This window comes from Peromyscus eremicus, chromosome 20 (assembly GCF_949786415.1).
Source record: "Peromyscus eremicus chromosome 20, PerEre_H2_v1, whole genome shotgun sequence".
Lineage (NCBI taxonomy): Eukaryota > Metazoa > Chordata > Mammalia > Rodentia > Cricetidae > Peromyscus > Peromyscus eremicus.
In genome coordinates, this window is record NC_081436.1 from 29137530 (window position 1) to 29151147 (window position 13618).

General features: G+C 40.7%; 1 protein-coding gene across 1 annotated transcript in view; it reads left to right on the forward strand.

Moving 5' to 3' along the window:
- Ptk2 (protein tyrosine kinase 2) overlaps positions 1-13618 on the forward strand; it is a 226562-nt gene that overhangs the window by 14435 nt on the left and 198509 nt on the right. The gene's annotated exons all lie outside the window — the stretch shown is intronic.

Genomic DNA, 13618 nt, shown 5'->3' on the forward strand with positions numbered 1-13618 from the left:
TGAGGAAAGACCAGATAGTTACATTTAAAATAGCTGCCTGGGCCTGGGGATAGGGGTGTGGCACATGTCTTTAATCCCAGCACTCAGAGGCAGAGGCAGGTGGATCTTTGTGAGTTTGAGACCAGCTTGATCTATGAAGCTAGTTCAGGACAGCCAGGGCTACACAGAGAAAGTGTGTCTAAAAAAAAAAAAAAACAACTGTCTGTATCAAGCCCAAGCTGTCAGGTAAACTCATACACACCAACTGTGTCCTAAGTTGGAATGTATCAGTCAGCAATTAAACATTTTTTTTTTAATTCCCCTTGGGCCTCTACCCTTAAAGGTAAAAAGACACAACTTGGGTGTCTCATAGGCCAGCCAGCTGTTTGGGGCTTTGATGGACTATATTCAGCATGATGTGGAACATTAGACAAAGCTAAGGGTTATAGACTGTTAAGAGTAGTCTAAAATTTTACATGGCTGTGAGATAGTATCTCTTTTGGAGTGCTATGTTGGCTGCTCAGATTAGATTAGAAGTATATACCAGTGAAATGTAAAACAACACATTTGTGATGTTCTGGAGAGCCCCTAGGTAAGAGCAGGGCAGTAGGGCAGCTGGTGGCGATTGTTGAGATACAAGCTGTTTCAGTCAGTGGATTGGAACACAAATAGTAGCCATCCCTACAAAGATGTGAGATACCTATCCTACCTGGGGTAGAATTTAGGGAGGAGAGATTGGAGAAGTGCTGTCTCGGACTCCTAACTTCTATTAGGGACAACAGGTCATGGGTTGCAAAGATAGAAGAAATGATTGAATGTTGTAATGTTATAGAAGTCACAGCAGACCTGTATGGTTTCAGATGTCATTCTCAGATTTCAGGCCTAGGCATAGTTGTGACTTAATGTTAACAAAAAAAAAAAAACAAAAAAAAAAAAACAAAAACAATCTACTGTGCTTAGTCTGATGGAAAATTAATTTGCATTTTGCTTTCTATTTGGAAGAAGTAATATTAGTTGTATAGGAATGAATACACTTGAGGAACCAGGGGACAAAAGTGACTTGGTTTAAATTGGTATTGTCTATGTAGAAATTGTCTTTTGATATTTCATGGTTGGTTCAGTGTTTGGCAAAGAGTTGGTGTCTTTGATTCCATCTGTCCTAAAACTCTGCTTTTTGCTAGTTTATAGGAAAACATTCAAACTTTTCCAGCTTTGCTTTTCCCCCCAGTATCTTAATTGCTGTAAGTAATCTAGAGTTGTGGAGATAGAGTTAAAGTTAGGGCCCAGCGCTCTTTCTTGTGAGTTCAGGTGATAAACCAGAGAGGGCAGTGTGAATTAGGGGGAAATCACTCAGAGAATCTTGATTGTTGATTCACAGCTCAGCCAGAGCCTATTAGTGGTAGGATGAGTATGACACAGTTTGTGAAACATGCTTTCCTGTAAAAGGCAAAGAGGAGATTGGAACCATTGCTACTTTTGGTAATAGACAGAAGTAGACATAATGAGTCTGTTATTGAACTCTTTCCTCTGGTTCCTGGCACTAATCTCCACATTATCATGAGGATTGAAAAGATGGTCATATATTCCCCATTATTTTGTTTTTGTGTCTATTTGTGGGCTTGTACTATGACATGCATGTGGCTGTCAAAGGACAACTTTACGGAGTTAGTTCTCTCCACCTTTATGTGGATTCCAGGAATTGAACTCATGTAAGACGAATTGCTAAATGGTCTGCGGGACCAGGTGGGACACAAACTCAGGTCACCAGGCTTGTGCCTTTACTTGCTGATCCATCTTTCTGATTCCAATTCCCTGTTTAAAAATAACTAAAATACTGCTAGTTCTGATCTACTTGTCTGTCTGTCTGTCTGTCTGTCTGTCTATCTATCTTTTTGTTTTTGGTTTTTGTTTTTTCGAGACAGGGTTTCTTTGTATAGCTTTGGAGCCTATCCCGGAACTCACTCTGTAGACCAGGCTGGCCTCGAACTCACAGAGATCTGCCTGCCTCTGCCTCCCGAGTGCTGGGATTAGAGGCATGTGCCACTACCGCCCAGCCTCTAGCTATCTAATCTATCTTAAAGGATTTTCTTGAAGGGCTCTAGTGCTAGAAGCTGAGGATTATTGAGTAAGAGCAGCTTCTTGCCTTAGCAGGCTCATGAGTGGTTCAGAGAGTAGTGTACTTGATACTCACTGTTGGGAGAATGAACAGCAGTATATACACTACAACCAGCCTTAGATTGTCACATTTCATGCCTGCTGGAGTAGCAGATCCTCTGCATTACATTTTATTTTAATGTATTTTGACTTTGTTATTGTTTGAGACAGGGTCTCCCTGTGTGACTGGCCTGGAACTCATAGAGATCCACCTGCCTCTTCCTCCTGAGTGCTGGGACTAAAGGTATACATCACCATGCCCGGCTGTTTTTGTTTTGTTTGTTTTTGAGACAGCTCTTGTCACTCTGTAGCAATGTTGGCTTCCAACTCCTGTAATCTTTCTGTCTGACCTTCCTGAGTGCTGAGTATGCACCATTCTTGCTAGCTTACGATTTTAAATGATCATTCCTGCAGTGTGAAAAATACTGCTCTAGTGCTGTGCATTGTAAAATTTGGAGGGCCTTCAAACTGCCACAGATTCAGTTATTTGCAAGAACTATTCACAAAGCTTAAAAAAAAAAAGCTCTTGTCCTTAGGGGTTTCAAAACATGAGACTTGACTGGCTGTGTACTGTCCTTAGAAAAAGGGTACAGACCTAAAATCAGGAATGGAAAGCACACCAGGAGAGTCCAGGAGAGACCTGTGTGAGCTCCTTCTGCTCTCTTAGTGGGTTGTGTGGTCAGCAAAGTGCTCACTCCCATCATGTATATGGCAGCATTACATGGAATTGCCTACCTTAGAAGCTCACCTGAGATATGGTGTCCAGGGTTCCTGTTAGGGGAGATGGGTCATAAATGGAAATGGCTTACCATTTCTGAGAGCAGATCTGGAATCCAGCTCTTTAAGGTCCTCAGGTAAACAGATACAACTTTTATTTATTTATCTTTTAATTTAAATTTTGTGGGTTTTGACAAATGCAGAGTGCCACATGCTGTTGAGTCCTACAAGATCATGCCATGGCTTTACAGAGTTCCTGCAGACTGACCATTGATCCTCCCCTATCAGGCCTGGCCACTATCTCCCTGGCCTTGTCTTTTCCACAATCCAGTGGAATTGGAAGTACTATCTATAGCTTTTGCAAACTGGTTTCTTCACTTATTAATATGCATTTGAGACTCCACCATGCAGCCTCCATTTTTTTAAATTCTCTCTCTCTCTCTCTCTCTCTCTCTCTCTCTCTTTTGGTTTTTCAAGACAGGGTTTTTCTGTGTATGTTTGGCTGTCCTGGAACTCACTCTGTAGATCAGGCTGGCCTCACAGAGATCCACCTGCCTCTGGCTCCCCAGTCTTGGGATTAAAGGTGTGTGCTACCACGCCCAGCTTTTTTTTTTTTTTTTTTTTTTTAAATTTTTGAGGCACGGCCTCATTATTTAGCCCTGGGTGACTTAGAACTCATAGAGATTGGAGGATCTGCCTGCCTCTGTCTCTTAATGTTCCCTCCTAGTAGTTAGGCAAAGGCTCCAACCTTTCTTTGGGCAAAATAATCCTGTATGGACAGGAGAGATGGCTCAGGGGTTAAGAGCACTGACTGTTATTCTGAGGACCCAGGTTCAATTCCTGGTACTCACATGATGGCTTATAACTGTTACTTCATTTCTGGGGGATCTGAGACTCCTTTCTGGTTTCTACAGGCACCAGGCATACAAATGGTGCACACAGACACACACACACACACACACACACACACACACACCCACACACACACACAATCTTATACACACACACACACAATCTTACACACACACACACACACACACACACACACACACACACACACACAGAGTCAGTTCTTTAGTGCATCAGCCCTAGAAAAGCGAATTATTTCTTTCATTAAAGAGTTCAAGAAATCATTTTCTTTTTGGTAGAGAATATGCCATAGCTATGTGTGGTATCATTTACTGTGAAATTAAAAAGTGAAGCTGTTGTCTATAGTGGTACATATCTGTAGTCTCATATATTCAGGAGGTTGAGGCAGTAGAATTGCTTAGGATCAGACTAGGCAACACAGTGATACTCCACCTCAAAATAAGCAAACACAAACTCCAAAATAAAACCCCCCAAAATGAAAAAATTATGTATTTTTTTATATAAGTGAGCATGATTCTCTAAGTGTGTCTGTCATATTTGACATCCGTCCTAACATATCTTTTAAGGATTTGAATTAAGAATAGGCGTCATGCTGGGAAATGGCTCATTTTGGGGGATTATAAAACATTTTGACAGGTTATAAGGTGATAATTCAGTAGGTAAAAATTATCTAGCATAAATGTAAAATGGAAGGCAAGGGGGAAAACAGTGACACATCAGCTCTACCTGTAGTAGATGCTGTTAGATTTCATTGGACAGAGGTAGAGCTCATTGTGGTAGGGGTGTATACTTGCATCAAAGGACAGTTGCTGGGCAGTTCAGCAGGAAGAATGTTACTTGCTGACAAGGTTGGTTGGATAGGGAATGTGGGAGGAAGAGATGAGTCAAGGATTAGCCTGGGCATCTAGATGGGGAATGGACACTGTAAACTGTAAAGTGGACTGTAAAGGTTTATTTTTTTTTAAAAGATTTATTTATTTATTTATTTATTTTGTATACAATGTTATGTCTGCATGTATCCCTGCAGGTCAGAAGAGGGTACCAGATCTCATTACAGATGGTTGTGAGCCACCATGTGGTTGCTGGGAATTGAACTCAGGACCTCTGGATGAGGAGCCAGTGCTCTTAACTTCTGAGCTATCTCTCCAGCCCCCAAAGGTTTATTTATTTATTTATTTATTTATTTATTTATTTATTTATTTATTTATTTATTTATTTGAGACAGGATCTCACTATGTCTCTTTGGTGTGAACTGTAAAGATTTGGAAGGCAAGATCAGTACTGATCTTTGAGATACCTGTTGGACGTTCTGTCCACTCATCTTTCTTTTTTTTTTTTTTTCTTTTCTTTTCTTTTCTTTCTTTCTTTCTTTTTTTTTTTTTTTTTTTGAGACAGTTTCTCTGTGTAGCTTTGGATTCTGTCCTGGAACTCACTCTGTAGACCAGGCTGGCTTCGAACTCACAGAGATCCGCCTACCTCTACCTCTCGAGTGCTGGGATTAAAGGCATGTGCCACCACCACCCGGCCGTGTCCACTCATCTTTAATGATGCTGCACTTCTTTAAGGGGTCTAAGGATGATCTTTATAAATACAGAGTCAGTCCTTCAGGTTTAGTCAGGAAAATAGAAACTAACATAGACTGATTTTAAATACATGGAATTAGGCTTCTCTTGATAGAGGTGATAGGGCTGGGGAATTAGCACTTTCCAGGAGTACCTGTGGGGTTAGTTGTGCTGGGCAGTTTCAGCAATTACTGGTTGCTGTGGTTCCTGGGGTATTTCTCAGAGGCTGCTGGGAATTCTTAGTAGAGGCTACGTAAGGTCTTGGTTCTTTATTAATTTCCTTTCTACACACTGACTAACCTAAGAACAGAGTTTTCTTTCATCTTACCAATCTTGCAAAAGTTTCTCTGTTAGCTCTGACTGATTTGTAGAAAGTGGGAGTTTCTGGAATGTGGCTCCCACGTCTCTGTTGCAAATGGTGGAGTATGGATGGATGTAGTGTTGACAGTCAGACAATTGGGTGTACAGGTTCAGAAGAGAAATCTGAGATGGTGTGAGCATGGCAGATAGCATGTCAAGTGGTAATGCCTACAAGGCAAGCAGAGTTAGGGATGGAAGGATAGAGCCTTGGGGAACTCTAGAACAATTTTGGGAGGAGAGGAGGGACTGACTGCTTCAAGGATGGAAAGAAGCCCAGAGAAGATGAGCAGATGATGCATCTCCTAACAGATTGAGTAGTGTCCATTGGCTTAGCTATGTTGGTAGTCTTGAGTGAGAATCCACATGGTTGGGCTGAAGAGATAATAGAAGAAAATTTGTGATGCTGAGCATACTGTGTGTGTGCTTATATATAGGATTATTTGTGTCGTAACTGTTGTAATGTCTTTGTGGGATAATTAATTCTCACATCTGCAGTATCAGAGGGTTGACTTGTCTGAATCTTCCTTTGCCAAAGGAATTGAGTTTTTCTGGTTCTTCTTAGGCAGAGGACAATTGTTTTGTATCTCCCCATGTTTTGAATAGCTTGGTAGGAGGGTCTGAGTCTTGTTTACATCTGCTGATCTGGTGGTGATTGTTTGAATTCCAATCTTCTCTTACTCACTGCTGCTGTTTACTTTTCCATAAATGAAAGTAGTGTTTTTAGTCATTCTGTTCTTCCTTTCCAGGAGAGCAAAAGGTGGAGGGAGCATGCTGACCTCTTCACCTTGACCTGGAGCCCTTCACTTTGTAGACTGTTCCACTCACTGCCTTAGGTGCTGGTCTCTGTTTTTTAGCTGGACCTTGATGTCCAAACAATCTGTGTTCCGTGATGAGTTACCTCCCCAGTTGATACAGGAGGTCCTCTGGTTACTTGTTAAATTTGATCTTTAAGTGGACCCTTCTTTTGATATCTCTTCATAGGACTTTATTTGGTGTCTTTCTGATATAGATGGCATCATCCTTGTCATATACTGTGACAGCAATTAGTTCTGAATATGCTTGAAGAGTGGCCTTGTCTTGAAACATACTGTGTCCATTAATTACTTCAATAAGATGTTTCTTTTCATTTTTTTCTTTTAAGTACTTGGAATCGAACTTTGGGGTTTACGGATACTTGGTATCACACCCCAGCACTCCTTTTACTTTTTATTTTGGGATAAAGTCTTGCTGAGTTGTTCAGGCTGGTCTTGAACTTACTGTGTAACCTCTGTTATTTAGACATTTTCATACTGCTTATAAATTGATAGATTTAGTTCTTAGTTTGTGGATAGTCATAAATAATTAAAAACTATTACTTTTAGAGCAGAATCTTTCTGGTATTAAACAAGGGCAGCTCCTAGTCTTAGTTGCTTCCAGACCCTCAGTACTCCAAGGACTAGAAAGCGGTTTTTATGTCACTTGTTCTGCATATAGAATGAGCATCTTCTTGTTAATACTCGCTTTTCAGAAGTGAGTAAGTTCATAGCTTCTTTTCCTGGCTTAGGGTATTTATTTGGTCAGTGGCGCAGTATCAATTGCATGGCAGTCCCTGTACTAACCCTGGCATATGATGAATGACAAACAGTATTCTGACCATGGCAAGTTCCACAAATATTTTTGGCTAGGAACTAATTTTGAAGCATAAAGAACTTTTGGTTTGCCCAGGTGATTTTCATAACCATACCAACATTGATTTTGGGTGTGGGTTCAGATAGGGTTTCACAGTGTGGCCCTGACTGGGCTGGAACTTTCTTTGTAGTCCAGGCTGGCCTTGAACTTACAGAGACTCTCCTCTGCCTTCTGAGTGCTGGGAGTGCAGGTTTGTGCCACCACTGCCCTGCCATTACTAGATCTGTTGCCCTTTTCTTCTCTTCTCTTCTCTTCTCTTCTCTTCTCTTCTCTTCTCTTCTCTTCTCTTCTCTTCTCTTCTCTTCTCTTCTCTTCTCCTCTCTCTCTCTCTCTCTCTCTCTCTCTCTCTCTCTCTCTCTCTCTCTCTCTTTCTTTTAAAAGAACATCGCCTCTGACCTATGTTCTTGCAGAAGATAGGTTAGAGCTTGTCTAAGTACAGAAGTTGGTAGACCAAGCCTAGACAGGAAGTCCATATGAAGTGGTAGTTTGTTTTGGACAGTGGAGAGCATCACAGATTGGGGCAGAATAGAAAGAAAAGATGATGGGAACATGAGAAAAGAAGAGGTCCTGGATCTTCTGAAATCTAGTTTAAAGTTCTTGGTGGTTAAAAGTCAAGACTTTTATACAACTGACAAAACCAAAACTGCTGTCAGGATTACCTGCTGTCCTAATTTCACTTTTGTTGCTGTGATACAATTCCACAAGAAAAATGAGTCCGTTAAATACATTAAAGATAGCCTCAGAAGCACCAACATTTGTTAGTGCCGCATTAAGATAGTTTGACCAAGAGGGAACAAGTTTGAATTCTCCTCTTCTTTCCCTGTCTTCCATCTGTCTATAGTTTATGGTTTCTGGCTTGTTTGTATTCTCATGTATGAGTTTGAATCTGTGCCGTACCTGAATGCTGTCTTGTGACTCTGTCCCTAATAAAAGGCTTTGCTGTCTCTTTTATTGAACAGCACAGAAAACATCACATGGAGAAAGAATGAGGGGTACTTTACAGAAATCTTTAATAGTTTTACAGGCATGAAACTATGGATTCCAGCAGATCCAGATAACAAGCAATGCTGTAAACATCACTAAATACAGACTATATCCATGCTCCTTTCAGCATTAATGGTGGATATTTATTGTACAAGGCCACTTTGGACTTGTTTTGCAGTTTTTAGCAAATTATTGCTATAATACACACATGTATGCACATGTATTACTTTGGGTCAGGGACAAGGAAGGAACAGTACATAACTTAAAGTTAAATCTATGTTGTATTAGCTTATATTTTAAAATTGATTACATGAGAAATCCAAGACAAGCAATGTTGGTTGTTACACTATTCTCTTAAAGGCACATTAAACAAACAGGCTGAGTACACAGCAGGAGAGCAGTCTTAAGTGATCTCAAAGTATGTATTAGCTGGGTTTTGAGGTCCAGCAGAAGTTTCAGTCTCTTAGAATGTAAGAGATAGTTTCATAATACTGTATCACCACAAAAAGGCAACTTGGAGGAAGAAAGGTTTATTTTACTTCACATTCCAAGTTATAGTTCATCATACCAAGGGAGTCCAGGTGACAGGACCAGCTAGTCACATCGTTCAAAAATGAGAAGAAGAGGATTTCATGATGGCATGCTTACTACTCAACTCACTGTTTCTACTCTTACAGCCCAGGATCCAGACCTAGGGGTGGTGCCACCGTGTCAACCTAATCAGGACAATTTCCCACAGACATGCCCGCAAGCCAATTTGATCTAGTTAAACCTTTAATAAAATGGTCTTTCCAGTAGATCTAGATTGTGTCAAATCAACAATAAATCACCACACTTATATAGAGATGACAAACTTTTCTGAGAGGAATGGAAAAGGAATTAAAATAACTAATGGCCGGGCGGTGGTGGCGCACGCCTTTAATCCCAGCACTCGGGAGGCAGAGCCAGGCGGATCTCTGTGAGTTCGAGGCCATCCTGGACTACCAAGTGAGTCCCAGGAAAGGCGCAAAGCTTCACAGAGAAACCCTGTCTCGAAAAACCAAAAAAAAAAACCAAAAAAAAAAAAAAAAAAAAAACAACAACAACAACAAAAAAACCTAATTAACCATACTTAAGGCCAAATGTATATGAATTTTGAGTTTAATCTTGTCAGCATGCCTTTCTCTTTGGTAAACTTGGACAGTGCACAGCCTAAACTACCTTACAATTTCATTTATTGGAGGGAATTCTAAGATAAAAGAAATATATCAGTTTTTTTCTTTAAAAACTACTTAATTTTTGACTCAGTCATGAATTAAATCCTTTAAACAATGTAATTTCAAAAGCCATAAGATGACATACATTCAAGATATTTAAGCACCTCTCCCCTGCTCCCTTTTCTCCCAGCCTTCACCTACCCATTGGGTATGTATTTCCTTTTCTTAACCATCCCCAGCTTTGCTTCACAGTGACTGGTTCTGAAATTATTCTCAGGGTTTCTGTTACCCGAGTAGAAGTCTGTTGAAGGAGCTCCTCAGGTTACACAACTAGCAGCATTGATTTGCCTCTCCTGCCACCAATAAAATGACTTAAGAAAGGGTGTTACTGGTTAAGAAATCGTGAGTTTAGCCTTTCTTTAGCAGTTAGCACCAAATGTTTTTCTAAGGGTTAATCCTACTTGCTGAATCCCAGCCAGATAGCTTATAACTTGTCAGTACATCATGGCAATGTTGCTCACCTCTGTGAAGAGCTCTTCTGTCAATGGATTCTTTGTAAAGCTTAGCTTGCACTTTTTGAAAAAAGTGCATGGGGGGGAAAGTAAAAAAAAAGTTAAAAAAAAAAGTGGTGGTGGTGCACACCTTTAATCCCAGCACTTGGGAGGCAGAGGCAGGTGGATCTCTGAGTTTGAGGCCAGCTTGGTGTACAGAGTGAGTTCCAGGACAGCCAGGGATATTCAGAGAAACCCTGTCTTGGACACCCCCCCCCAAAAAAAAAAAAAACAAAAAAACAAAGGGTGCATGGGTGTTTTGCCTGCTTGCATGTGCCTCGTGTCCACAGAGGCCAGAAGAGGATGTCAGATCTCACCCCCCCACCCACCCCCCCACCCACCCACCCCTTCCTTGAACTGGAGTTACAGATGGTTGTGATCTGCCATGTGGGTACTGGGTATTGAACTTGCGTCCTCAGGAAGAGCAGCCAGTGCTCAACCACCTCTTCATCTCTTACTTGTTTGAACAGAAATGTTGATGTGACTTATATAGGAATGCAGAATAGCAGTGCTAAGAAATCAGTGCTTGTATCTCTAATTTCATCCATGTTTATCATGTGACCTTAGATAATTTGCTAGCTTGGTTAAGATTAATTTCCTTCTGTGTAAAATTCAAGCAGCATTAGTGAACTGAACATGCCAACTACTTGAACATGTTAGTGCTAACATGGTAGATATTAGTTTGGTTACATGGATTAGTGAGTGATAGATGGTAGGAACGCTGTTTGAAGTGAATTATGCATTAGAATGAGAAGCTTGCAAAGCATGGTGGCAATAGCAAAAAGGTGTGTATGAGAGAAGAATTTCTAGGACCCCAGCTATCTGCTTGTATTCCTCTTAAAATATACTCATTCAAAAAAGGGTAGGGACTCTTATTTTATAGATAGCTTTGGAGAGTTGAAAATGTATTTCATTTTGTAATAAGCCAAGTTTCGGTTTTTCATTATCCACCTGGAGCAAAAGAATGTAAGCATTTTAATTACACAGTTTAGAGACTATCTATTTTAGGCCCTGTTTGAATTAGCTCATACTGACATTTTTACCAGTTTCATAGTTAAAATATACTGGTTTATATTCTTAAATAAGATTGGATTAAGGAACAATTAGAACATAACATGTCTGAAGTTACCCCTGGCTAAAATAGAAAGCATTCAGTGGCCTTAGTGCTGCTAGAATGGAGTGCTCTTACTGCTTAATCTCTATTTACAATACAAAATCAAGAAAATAATTATGGGCTGGAGAGATGGCTCAGCAGTTAAGAGCACTGGCTGCTCTTCCAGGGGACCTGGGTTTGATTTCCAGCACCACATGCAGCCTTACAACTGTCTATAACTCCAGTTTCAAGGGATCTGACACCCTCTTCTGGCCTTCTTGGGCACAAGGCATGCATGTAGTGTACACACATGCATTCAGACAAAATTTCATACATATAAAATAAATAGATCTTTAAAAAGGATGAAAAGAGACATAAAAATTTAAGACACAAAGCCAATATATCATTTACTTACTACTCTGAGGTAGAAGTTAAATTGAAAGAGGCATAATAACAGTAAAGGAGCATAGTTTAGAGTATGCACAATGTTCTTGAGCTATGTCTTTGACAGTAGGATTTGGAAAGATTATGATTTGTTATTAGTTTTTAAAAAGATTTACTTATGTTTTATGTGTATACATGTTTTGTATATGTGTGTATACCACTTGTATACAGTGTCTGTGGTAATCAGAACGGTAGGTACAGATGGTTGGTTATTGGCTGACATGTGGGTGCTGGGAATGGAACCTGGGTCATCTGGAAGAGTATGTTTTAATTGCTGAGCCATCTCTTCAGCCCCTGATTATTAGACCTTTTAAAAAAATTTAAAGAGTGCTGGGTGGTGGTGGCTCGCGCCTTTAATCCCAGCACTTGGGAGGCAGAAGCAGGTGGATCCTTATGAATTCGATGACAGCCTGGTCTACAGAGTGAGTTCCAGGACAGCCAGGGCTACACAAAGAAATCCTGTATTATTTTTTTTTTAAATGTTGATTGATCCTCTTAAATTCTTTTTGAGAATTTTTATTCATGCATGTATGTAATATGTTTGATCAAATCTATTCCCCATTCCATCCCCTCCAATTTATTCTCTTTCCCTCCTCCAATTTTTCCCTCATAACTTATTGTGTGCTTTTTTTTTTTCCTGTCCTGGAACTCACTCTGTAGACCAGGCTGGCCTCCATTTCAGAGAGATCTGCCTGCCTCTGCCTCCCTAGTGCTGGGATTAAAGGTGTGTGTCACCACTGCCTGGGCATTCTGTGCCTTTTTTTTTTTTTTTTAAATCAAACAAACAAACTGATTAATCCATTTAATATTGTCTGTATGTGCATGGGTATAGGACCATCTACTTACTGGAGCAGGTAGCTTTTAAGGGCAGGCCAGAGGCAGTGGGCAGCTGCAGCAAAACAATATTTGCCGGACATAGCTATAACTGTACTGTTGCACACATGAACTCAGTGGTTGTGCCTGCCTGTACAAGATCATACACACCTGGTGTGGATGGTGGAGAGCTCATGCAAGGAACAACCTATGTCTTTGTTGCATAATGGCAGAGTCCTACCTCTAGGTTACTAAAAGTTTGTAACCTGTTTCCTTCCAAGTTGCCCTTACTAGACTCTCGACTCCTTGTGTTTGTCTCTATCTTCTGATTAGGCGTCTTTTTCTTATATCTTTATTTCCTTGTGATGAATTCAGAACTTCTTTGGAAGCTTTAAGCATGTGTGTGGGCTTTTGAGTTTTTGCATCAGGATATTCTATACAGGCCTTCTGTCAGGGAATCCGGTGTTGGTGTCTAGTCTTTCCTATTTGGCTAACAGTTTTCTTTCCTACAGGATAAAGATTCTGGATGCCAGATTGAGTGTATTATGTGGTGCGGAGCTGGAATTAGTGACTCAGTCTACCTCTGTGTGAAAGGTGCTCTGCCTTTTCCAGAGAATGACTCTTGGTCTTCTCTCAGGTGGGGAGAGGGGATCATTTGGAGGCAGGCTTCTGGGGCCCTCTCTGTAGCATGGGCAGTCTTCACACCCCAAAATTCTCTGCAGCATGGGCAGTCTTGACACCCCAAGGTCACTACACTCAATGCTACTGCTTCTGACCCTTGGTTAGGAAATGGAATTAGTGCCTTGTCTTTTCAGTGGCTGGCTTATGGTCTGCTAAGTCATTGGCTGTGCTTCCTATTTTAAAATTGTTTGTCTTAAGCTGGGCAGTGGTGGCTCACAGCTCTAATTCCAGCACTCGGGAGGCATAGCTAGGTGGATCTCTGAGTTCAAGACCAGCCTGGTCTACAGAGTGAGATCTAGGACAGGCACCAAAACTACACAGAGAAACCCTATCTCGACGCCCCCACCCCCCAAAAAAGACCTGTCTAAAATTGTCTGTCTATTGTCCAGAATATTGTCCCTCCCCTGTATTCCTATTTGTTTTAATGTCTTGAAGCTTTTTCAGTTTAATCAAAGTTTTCATTCCTTTTAATTCTCTTTGACTTGTGTTTGATTTTTGAGCTTTGTTTTATCTCTTTAGCCTAGTTTTAGTGGGAACAAGCAGGTT